General features: G+C 34.3%; 1 long non-coding RNA gene across 1 annotated transcript; it reads left to right on the top strand.

Moving 5' to 3' along the window:
• Window positions 1-868: 868 nt before the first annotated feature.
• On the top strand, window positions 869-6,681 carry LOC148266441 (uncharacterized). Its single transcript, XR_015818508.1, has 3 exons — window positions 869-3,119; window positions 4,201-5,428; window positions 5,925-6,681. It is a non-coding gene; the product is annotated as an uncharacterized LOC148266441 (long non-coding RNA).
• The last annotated feature ends 4,256 nt before the right edge of the window (window positions 6,682-10,937 follow it).

The following is a 10,937-nucleotide window of genomic DNA, read 5'->3' as shown; positions in this document are numbered from 1 at the left end:
TCATCGTCTGGCGCGTTAATCTGTGTATGTACGTACATGCATAAATTGAGCTCTGGATTTGTTTAATTGTGGAAAGCTCTTTTGAGTTAAAATCAATTCAGTATCAATTCTGGATTTCAAATTTATAACTAATTTATAATTTATATATAAACTCGGATAGCTGTAATAGTTATTTAGCCTTTTACATGTATTGTAATATTTATTTTTTATTTTAAAATTAAATGTAGTAGTTTTCATATACCAAAAGTTGTTGTGTAATTTAATTTCTTAAATGGTTTTAGTTTACTTACAGCTTTGTTTGGGATGATTGATTAGATAGTGTTTTAGTTCTAACTGCAAAAGATTTAACTGGAAAGTTAAGTAATATAATTGTAGTAAGTAGATTTTTAATTATAATGTAATAAAATTGAGAACGTTAGTTTTAATTAAACTAACTTTAAATTTAATAAAATTTATAATTAGATTATGAGAAATTTCTATTAAAAAATTTTAATTTTGTAGAATTTATTCTTATATTTTTTTATTAAACCAGTAGATTTTTAATTCATACAATTGTAATGTTTAGTAGAACTTTTAAATTTTTAAATGTGAATAGACAAATTCAGTTATACTAAATTAGAGAAATGATCATTAATATTAACATCGATTAATGACTGTAGCATAAATTTAAAAATAAATAAATAAATTTTATTTATTTGAATAATTAACTTAACATTGTTAAATCGTTAGCTAATACATGTCCATAATTTATCTTTAATTTTTTACTCAGTATTATTTTTTCCATTAATTTTATATTAAATTAACCCTCGGTATTTTTTTAAAAAATAGGAGTCACTAATGACTGTAGCATGTATCTATAGTTTCTAGGCATGCCAATATTTAAATAATTTATTTTCGATTTTAAAAGTCACTTGTCATTTTCTACATAACTGATCTAACTCATATTTTAAATAATTTTAGAAAATAAAATTATTTTTACTTTTTTTCCCATAATTTCTCTAATTTTCCTTCCACCCAAACACAAATAATAATGATAATAATAATAATAACATTCTTCATCCCATCTCTTCTCTTCCAGACGACCTTCTTCTCACTATATCTTTCCACAGTTCCTCAATCTCTTTTTCTTTCCTTCGCCTCTTCTTCGCTGCCTCTCTCCCCTTCTAATGCGAAAAATGCTTCTTGGACACATTCTCTCTCCCCCATCACGTCTCTCTCCCTTCACCATATTCGGGAAGTACTCTCCCATGCTTGCGCAGTACCCAAAGCAGAAACTCCACGCTGAGATAAAGACACTTCTAAGACATTTATCTTTTCCTCTTCTTCTCAATCATGATCTTTCACTTGACAAATATTGAAATGTCTCTTCTTTCTACTTCAGAAAGCACATCCGAATTGTCTGAAAATAATCATTAATCAAAGTCATGAAAGGACTCCACTTTTGGAGGAAATCCTGTTTTGGTACAGTTGGCAACCGGCTAAGGGAGGAACATCCACATAGGATAAGCTGGCGAATATTTGGGAACTGGCTGTAATCAAAACCTGTTAGAGAATGTGCATTAGTGAGGTCAAGTACCTTGAGCATACTGCAAGTCCTATTCCTGGAAGATGCTCTAAGAATTCACAATCCCTTATTATAATAGTGCCAAGGTTAAGAAGTTGGGAGAGTGATGGTAAAGACCGGACTTTGGTATCTGAGAGGTTTAGGCATCGAAGGCACTACAAATATCGAAAGGATTGATCTTTAATTTCAACTACATTAGAGGAACCAGAGACATCAAGCAATTCAAGGTCCTTACAAGCTTTTGTACTTAGCAGTTTCCTCAGTGCAGTACAATTTCTCGGCAAAATAAGTGAAATGTTGCAAGTGATGGGAGGTAAGACATGCAAGCCAGTTTCAGATAAATCAGGAACTTTTAAGGCTATGTGCATTTTCGAAAATGTCACCATAGATTTCCTTTAAATAAATAGCACCAGAAAGATCAAGAACTTGGAGGTGAGAAAGCCCTTTTAGCCTTGCAAGTCTAATTAGGGATCTACAATTTCTTAATACAAGCTGTGTTATCTCTTCACAACCAGATAGAAGTGGTAGGAGATCAATCTGTGAGTGGGACAGGTCAAGGATCCTGAGTTTTGATAATAGCGAAAAGCTTGTATAGTAGAATCTTTCAAAACATGAAGCACCAGAAAGGTCAATGACATCAAGCTTTTTCAAGACACTTAGTCATGGAAGCTTTTTTAGATGGCTGACTCCCTCTCAAGATAAGCCAGCGTAGTTCAGTTAAGTTGGAAATATAAACTGGTAATTTTTCAACCCGTGCTTCAGAGAAGTTGAGACTCTGGAGATGAAGCATTTGCTGCAAGAAATCATCTGGAATTGTCGTCAATGATGTAGCACCAAATATCTCGAGAATAACTAATGATTTGAGCCCTCGTATCTAATTAATTTTCTCCAGAAACTCACAGCCTCTTAAGATAAACATTCTAATTTCATGCACGTGCAAAAAGAATGCTAGTAGAGATTTGAGCATGGGATTGAAGATGCCAAGAATATTGAGACCATTCAGGCTATGAAAGAATGCATCCGGGACTTCGTTGCCTTGACAATTACCATCAAGCAATAATGTTGAGATTTTCTCTGATTTTCTGCTATATCCAACTGTTCTTGTCATGTCATTAATCCGGTAATTTCCCTAAATCCTTCCCACATGTTGTCGTTCAAAGCAGGAACCATTAAACAGCTCTCTGTACCTATAAATCTTTGGCGATCCCTACCTGAATATTGTCCTTCATCTTTGTTATTGTGATAAATTCCATTATCTTCTTCATCTCTGACCCAGAAATAAGGCACTTTCATTGCACATCCCACCATTACAACACAGTTGGACTCCACATGTCTGAGAAAGCCTAGACTTACAAGCTCCATGAGAACAGAGTAACCCTTGTTAAAAGCATCCTCATTACAATCAGTAGAACGAAGACAACCCCCATAAACCAATGGGCTATCAATTGAGTGAAATTAACAGGACCATTCAAGTGAATGTACTGCCAGCTGTGCCAGCAACAATGGATCAAATCATTGGTTGGCATAATTGCATGTGCAATTCAGAGAAAGCAAGGTATAATGCTGGAGGCATCAGTAATTGCTGAGTCTGCTCCAAAATCTTCTCTCAAACCCAATGTTTATTTTCTGTAATGTAATTTAATGCTTATGCAATAGCCTCAATTTTAGCAAGAGTACCCTTGCTTTCCTTGTAGATACTTTCAATTAGTAGTTTAAAATCTGGATTTTTTTATTTCTTCGTCCAAAAGACTTAATGTCTCTGCTGCAGACATGGGTTCCATCTCCACCACCTTCAAGGAAGGACCAATAGAATTTCCAGAGTAACCTATGGTGGTGACTAAGACTGTTAAAGAAGGATGCTTAAAATCAGGAACCAAGGATTCAAATTCTGATACAAGTTCATCTACTTTCATTCCCTTAGATACTCCATCTAAGATTAGAAAGCACATCTTCGTACCAATAGCTGCTGATATTTCTGTTTCAGATTACCTTCTGTCTACATCTCCTCATCCTCATTGTCATCACCATCATCATCCGCATCCTACTCCTCAGTTGGCAAACACATAGGCAACTGAGTAGCAATCCTCTCAAGTGGAAATTTCTTGTCATGTTTTCTGCTCATAGACAGCCAAAAACATAAATCAAACTTACCTTTTTGCTTTACATTATCACGAATCTTTTTTGCCATCCATGTTTTCCCTATTCCTAGTTTCCCAACAAGGTACACACTACTGTAACATGGTCATCGTGCAGTAATTGAGCTAACCAGATTCCAATAATTATCCATATCTTTCCTCGTCGTTTTCACGAAGATGAGAAAAAAGTCATGATAATCTGCAGTGCCAGACTCACAGTAATAGTGACTCAGAAATTAACAATATGAAAAATTATTCTCATCATTGTTGTCACCAAAAATTGGATTATTAGGCAAGTTGACATAAATAATGCGTTCCTAAATGGAGATTAAGCACTATATGGTTTAAAACAGGCACCTAGAGCCTGGTTTGAAATGTTAAGGAAGACACCGCTTGACTGAGGTTTCAGAAAGTCAAAGTGTGATTTCTCTCTTTTCATCATGAAGAGTGACGGTAAACTTATGTTTGTGCTTATAGATGTTGATGACTTAATATTGACAGGTAATGATATAAACCTGTTAAAAGGTTTTGTGCAAGAGTTGGACAAGAAGTTTGCCTTGAAAGATTAGGCTCACTGCATCTATTTCTTCGCATTGAGGCAACCAAAGATGAAACAAGAATCTTTTTGACACAAACTCAATACATAGAAGACCTGATTAAAAAAACAAGCGTGGAGAACTCAAAATCCTACAACCTATAGAAGAATTATAGGTGCGCTGCAATATATAATTCATACAAGATCTGACCTTGCTACATTATGAACAAGCTGAGCCAATTCCTACAGCAACCAACAATAAAGCATATGCAAGCAGTAAAAAAGGTACTGAGATATCTAAAAGGCACAAAAACTTTTGGCATACATATTCAATCCTGCAGCAGTTATACACTCACTGGTTACTTTGATGCAGATTGAGCATGTAATAGAGATGACAGAAGGTCAACTGCTAACTATTGTGTCTTTTTTAGTTCTAATCTAGTCTCTTGGAGCTCGAAAAAGCAAAGTGTTGAATCAAGATCAAGCACAAAATCTGAGTACAAGGCATTGACGCGTGTCATGTGAGATTGCTCAGTTAGAGTCTCTACTTAAAGAGTTGTTCATTCGCCTTCCAGAGGTTCTCATAACTTGGTGTGATAACTTGAGTGCAAGTCAATTAGCAAATAATCTAGTCTTTCATGCAAGGATCAAATACATAGAAGTAGACAGTTATTTCATAAGAGAAAGGTTCTTGATAGAAAAATTGAGGTGAGATACATACCATCACAAGATTAAATAGCAAACTGTCTTACCAAAGCTCAAGGAGGAATACAATTCTACAACTCAAGAAACAAACTTGAAGTAGTTGAAATACCTCTATCACTGCCAAGTTTGAAGGGAAATGTCTAGGAACATGTGACAAACAGCCAAAGAAACACCATCAGCAGTGTGTATGTACCTGTACCTGCAACCTGCACTGCGCAAATCATTGCCTGTAACCTGCACTGTACAGATCACTGCCTGCAACCTGCACTCACAGTGAGAGCACATGATAATTTGTTGTAACTTGTCATTTATTGACAACTGTAGATCATTCATTTGAACACTTGTAAATCTTTGATTTATTATAAAACTCTATAAATTAAAAGTCTTTCATCTCAGTATATTAAGCTGAAAATTGTCCAGCATATTCCTCTCATTTTTCTTTCTTAAAGGAAGCTGAATATGGTTCCTTCTTTGATGAATTGCCTTCTTGTAAGTGTTTGTGTTTGCCGTGCTTGTTTTTACATTACTATTATAGATGGCAGTCTTGTGAAACCCTTATCACAATAGTGTTTTCCTTCCTTATTTTCACCTTTCACATCATCTGTATAATTTCATAGTTTGAAAGGAGCTATTAGTAATTTCAAGATTCATAAAGGCAATCCTTTAACAGGGTAAATTTCAGCATTACTCCAATGGTTGCAAGTTTTCAGGCCACTGCTTTTTGAAGCTTCTATTAAGAGAACTTTTGGTAGTTAAATACCTACTCTAATTTTTCTTGATACCTAAAAAAGAAAAAATTTGTAACAGATGACTTTTGTGTCTTTTGTACAACATTTTGTAAACTTTATCACTCTGAAATGGAAATCTAAAATAGTTATTTCGTGTAACATTTAAATTTAAACGCCCAATGATGTTGTTGGTTTTGTGACATGTATAACCTTGCAGGTATTATGTTTTCACCCAGTTAACTTGTATTGTTCTGTAGGTACTACGATGCTTTGTTTTTTTTTTTAAATGATGAGAAGCAGACCTATGGTTTCTATTGCTTTGGAGCTGTCCTTTTCCTTGCTTCTGGTGTTGATTTCGTTATGGTGTTGCTATTTTGTGAAGAACATGCTCTGGTTTGCTGGATTGTGAAAGTGATTTTAATGAGGCACTGGGTGGTTATCCTGCAGTTTAAAGTTTAGAAGAATTTGGCTAGCAAGCTAGCAGGTGGTTGCTGTTGCCATGTGTTGGAGGGTCAAAGTCTGTTTATGTTGAAGCTTTAAATTTTTGAGCTTCTCTGAAATATATACAAGGAACGTTGTGAATTTTTAGGTTGGATGATGAAAGAAGTAGCAGATCTGGCTGTTAAAAATTGGTTTTGTCTCTGATGGTGAAGTTGCTGCTAGGACAGAGTTTGTCTTTTGATGATCTTCCCTCGGATGTAAGATCGAATCACATGTTCATTAGATTTCAAGTGAAAACTGCTTGTTTGATTTAAGCTCAAGCTTTTTGACATAAAGATGGTCTGGTACAAAAGGTGCTGTATTTGGTATAAATTGGCTGCACGATAAGCTAGTGAGGGTCCATACGTAAGAGTGAAGGGTAAAATCTGCTGCTATTTTGCTTGTGACTTTTGGTCCGCTGATAATTGTAATTGCAATTTTTCTTTTGTTTATGCAGTTTGTAATTACGGTGTTGATAAACTATATTTCACTTAGTTTCAAATATAACTAAAAGTAGCAATAAACTGAGTCAAATATCTAAATATTTTAGTTCAAATTTTGTGGCATTTTAGCATGCAGATGATTTATGATTTTTTGAGTAACACCCATTACATGCTTCCACAAATGTAATCATATTCTTTATATGATGATCATAATAATAATAATAAGCTATGAAACTGTAGCAAATATAACTTCGATCACAAAAATAATATTCAAACAAACCCTGTAAGCTTTCTTAAGCTTAAGACATATTTCGAATGTGACCACCGTCTGAATAACAACTTGGTTAATTTTGTTTTGAAGACAATATTATATAAATAGGAGTTCTAACCAGGTATAAAAGGTCACTCATAAGTATATTCACTTAACCAAATGCCTCACTTTTTAATTGGAGTAGATGATTCCCAAGCATCTTGTCAGAAACGAAGAATAGTCTTAATCTTTTACAAATTAGAGTTTAAAAAATTTTAAAATTTAGCCAGCAAACAAACATAAAGATGGACTTTGTTTAGCTTGGAAGATCTCTTTAGCAATGACAACAATCAACACTAAAGAAAACTTTTATGATGTCTTAATCAAAGACAACACTTTTTTCACAAAATGAATACTCATGAGTGCGTATGACCCTCCTTATTACACGATAAAAACAAATTTCTAGGAACAATTTCTCAAGCTAGACATTACAATTATACTTTTATTATTATTAACAGATGAACTTAATAAAATTTTAAGTGTCATTGAAAGAAAAAAAACGAAAAAATCAAAACAGTTCGTCTACCTCTATATTTAAAAGCATCATAAAAAGCTTAAGGTTTATAGACTTAGGCTTTACTGACAACTCATCTCATTGGACAAGTAAAAGATATTACGTTGCAAATCTAAAGGTTTACCTAGATATAGCCCTTGTGAATAGCCACTAATGTTTTTTATTCCTAGAAGCCTCAGTTCTATATGAACTTGTCGCCTTTTTTTATCACAGTCCTTTAATTAGTTCTACTTCAAGCTCTAAAAAGTTTGCCACAATACCACTTAAGTTTAAAGAGGCTTGGTAGAGGGATAACTCATAAGCACTAGTGATGGAAAAGCTTGGAAAACCTCATTCCTCAACTCGATTGTGCATCACTATTTTTAGAAATTAAAATGCACAAAAACAAAACTAACTAAATGACGCAAACCATATTTAGGACATATTTGAGCTAAGCTTAAATAGGTCGAAGCAAGACTTGATAAAATCCAACAATTGGAGCCTAGTTATGAAAACTTACAAAAAGAGCTAGCACTATAAGACGAACTGCACAAATGGTTGATTAGAGATGTAATCTATTGAAAATACCAAAGTAGAGAAAAATAAGTAAGTTAAGGGACCTAAACACTAGATATTTCCAATTGTTGGCAATAAAGCGGAAGAAAATAAAAACTATTAAAGCTATAGAAAATAGTCCAGCAAGTTGGATAACGAATCAATATAATATTGCCAGTCTTTTTGCACAACATTTTCATGATATCTTCACCTCGAGGAATTCATGTTTCCTAAAGCACTTAAAGCATATGTTTCTAGCATAAATCACAAGCAAAGACAATGACATGTTGGCACACATTCCTGATGAGGAAGAGATTTATGAAGCCATTAAAATACAAGTGTCCATTAAGACCCAGGGTCAGATGACATGTTTCTTATCTTCTACTTCCACCTTTTAGCCCATCATTAAGCATCATATCGTGGAACATATCCAAGCCTTCTTCAACTTTGGGTTCATGCTAAGGGAATTAAACCAAATAAATTTGGTGCTTCTATTGAACACTGAGGGATCATGTCAACTCTCTTAGTTTTGTCCAATTTTAGTTTATAATGTCAAGTATAAAATTATCTCAAAAATATTGGTTTTCCAACTATAACATCTCATGGAGGCTCTTATTTTACCTACTATTAGAAAATTAGCACTAACCTTAATGTAGAAATAATAGGATAAAATGCTTGTTTTTTTACCTACAGAGAACAATTGTTGATTTTTTTGTTTCTCCCGAATGCTACTAAAATTTCAGATAATTTTCATATCTAAAAACTCAAGTCTGCTTATAGTTTAATTTAACGTGAGAAAGATAATGGTAATATATATTTTTTTTAATGTTATTTGCTTTATTCAGTAAATAGAAATAATTTTTTTCTCCCTTATATACTCACCAAGTGAAATAGCCTGGAACTAGAAGGAAAATAAATTCATAAATTTAATACGGAAGCATATAATAACGTTAGGGTTTACATATCTTACACATAAATTTGAATGCCTAATAAGACTATGAAAATGTTCTTTTTATAACGGTTTATAAAGAAAAAAATAAAATAAACATATGAAAATAGTAAATAAATGTTGTAGGGAGGTTAACCTCCACTAGCTTTTGATGGGATCCGGGGGACACCTACTCACAACCCTTCTGCTGATTAGGATTTGGGTCTGGATCTTTTTTATCTGAAATGGTTAATAGGAGTGAACTACACTAACCCAATAAAAATATCACACTACTCACTGATACGGAAACTAAAGGTTGGTAAAAAAATATAAAATGACTAATGGAGCTCTTAATTTAAGTAAGTTCATTTATCATAAGAAAAATCATTTATTACATACTTACCGTTATGAGATTTTTAAAATCAACTTATAAAGACGATAACTTAAATAACATTATGATTTCTTAAACAAGTGAGTAAGAACAACGATTTTTTTTTTATCTGCTTACTGGTACAGAACAACAATTTTTTTTTTATCTGCTTACTGGTATCTCTGGGGATCCATAAAAATATACCCCTACACGTGAATCCAATATCTAAACTTTTCAACTACCGTCCTCATAACCTATCCGGTATTAGCGCCAAAAATATCATCTCTCGATATCCCGTCTGATATGAGAGTAAATTGGGTCGTCCCTATATCTTGTCCGGTATGAGCACCAAAATTATCATCCCTTGATACCTCGTCTGGTATGAGGTGACATTCACGGTTGGGTTTCCTATGTACCTGCTCCATCCACCATCGCTCAGGATATCTAGTAAGATAACCATTTATTAATTCACATCATCAAGTAATTTCTATTTGTATATTTAATTCATGTTTCACAATCAACCGTTAATATGACAAAAAAAGTGATATATGTATCAAGAAAACACAACTGAATTATTTAACTATTTTAATATATTATCATGTATTTAAATCTGTACAAGTAAAAAATCAGTTAAACATGACAAATAAATAACTAACCGATTCCGGCTCCATTAGTGACCTGTAATTATTTCTAAAATTTTTTAAATTCCACAGAATACCATACTATTGATTTTTAAGCTTCAATTTCATAACAGGGAATAGAGTGAGGGATTTTTACCCGAATCGGTGTCCAAAATACTGTACTTTCTACTGCATCTCTTGGCAGTTCTCGGATTTTCTGAATTTTTCTGCGAAAATTAATCACACTCCACGTACTTAAAAAATACTTCAAAAACCCAAAATCGGTGTTAAAAATTCCTTCTGACCAATTTTAGAATTTTGGCACGGCACCGCAGCCGTGCTCTGGTGACGGCACTACTATTTGCTGTTATGGTTTGCCTCGATCTAACTGTTTTTAGTTAATATAGACCAGTTTCGGCCGACTTTACACATATCTATGCAAAAAAATACGTTAGGGAGCCTCGATTGGCCCAAAAAAATCAAAAAACCGAAATCTAAGTGGTGGAGTTTTCGGGTGCGGTGGCTCTGCCGGCTCTCCTTCGCGGCTAGGATTCTTCCTTCGGTCAACCTGCAGAAAATAGAATGGTGAATATAACAGTAGAAAAATCACACGAAACGGGAACTGGAAAGGGCTTATCGAATGAGATTGCGAGTTTTGGGCCGTCGCGGCCTTGTCGAGTTTTGGCTGTAGTTTTCATATCACTCCTCTTTTTTTTTTGCTCTGATATGGCCACAAAGGTGCTCGGAATCGAATTCTGAGCAGGTAGGAAATTTTTTACCTATTTTGGCGGCCGTAAGTGGCTTCAGTGCGGCTACGGTCGCCAGTCGGCAGTCGGCTTCCTTTTCTGACATCTGGTCCTTCTTCTCCGGCAGAAGGGGCTAGCGGGTAGGGTTCAGATTCTATGTGATGCAAAATATTTATACCTATCACGCTTTAATCTGTGTCATCCATCACGATCGATCTTATCTGTCTGATCGCATATAAGGAGGAAACGAATCTGAATCGTTCATCATGTTTGATCTCAACCGTTCGATCGCACCTAAGAGAGAAATGAATATGAACCGTTCATC

The sequence above is a fragment of the Carica papaya genome, chromosome 4 (assembly GCF_054855325.1).
Source record: "Carica papaya isolate Zhongbai chromosome 4, ASM5485532v1, whole genome shotgun sequence".
Lineage (NCBI taxonomy): Eukaryota > Viridiplantae > Streptophyta > Magnoliopsida > Brassicales > Caricaceae > Carica > Carica papaya.
Note: the sequence above shows the minus strand (reverse complement) of the source record. Positions and strands in the feature narration are given on the sequence as shown.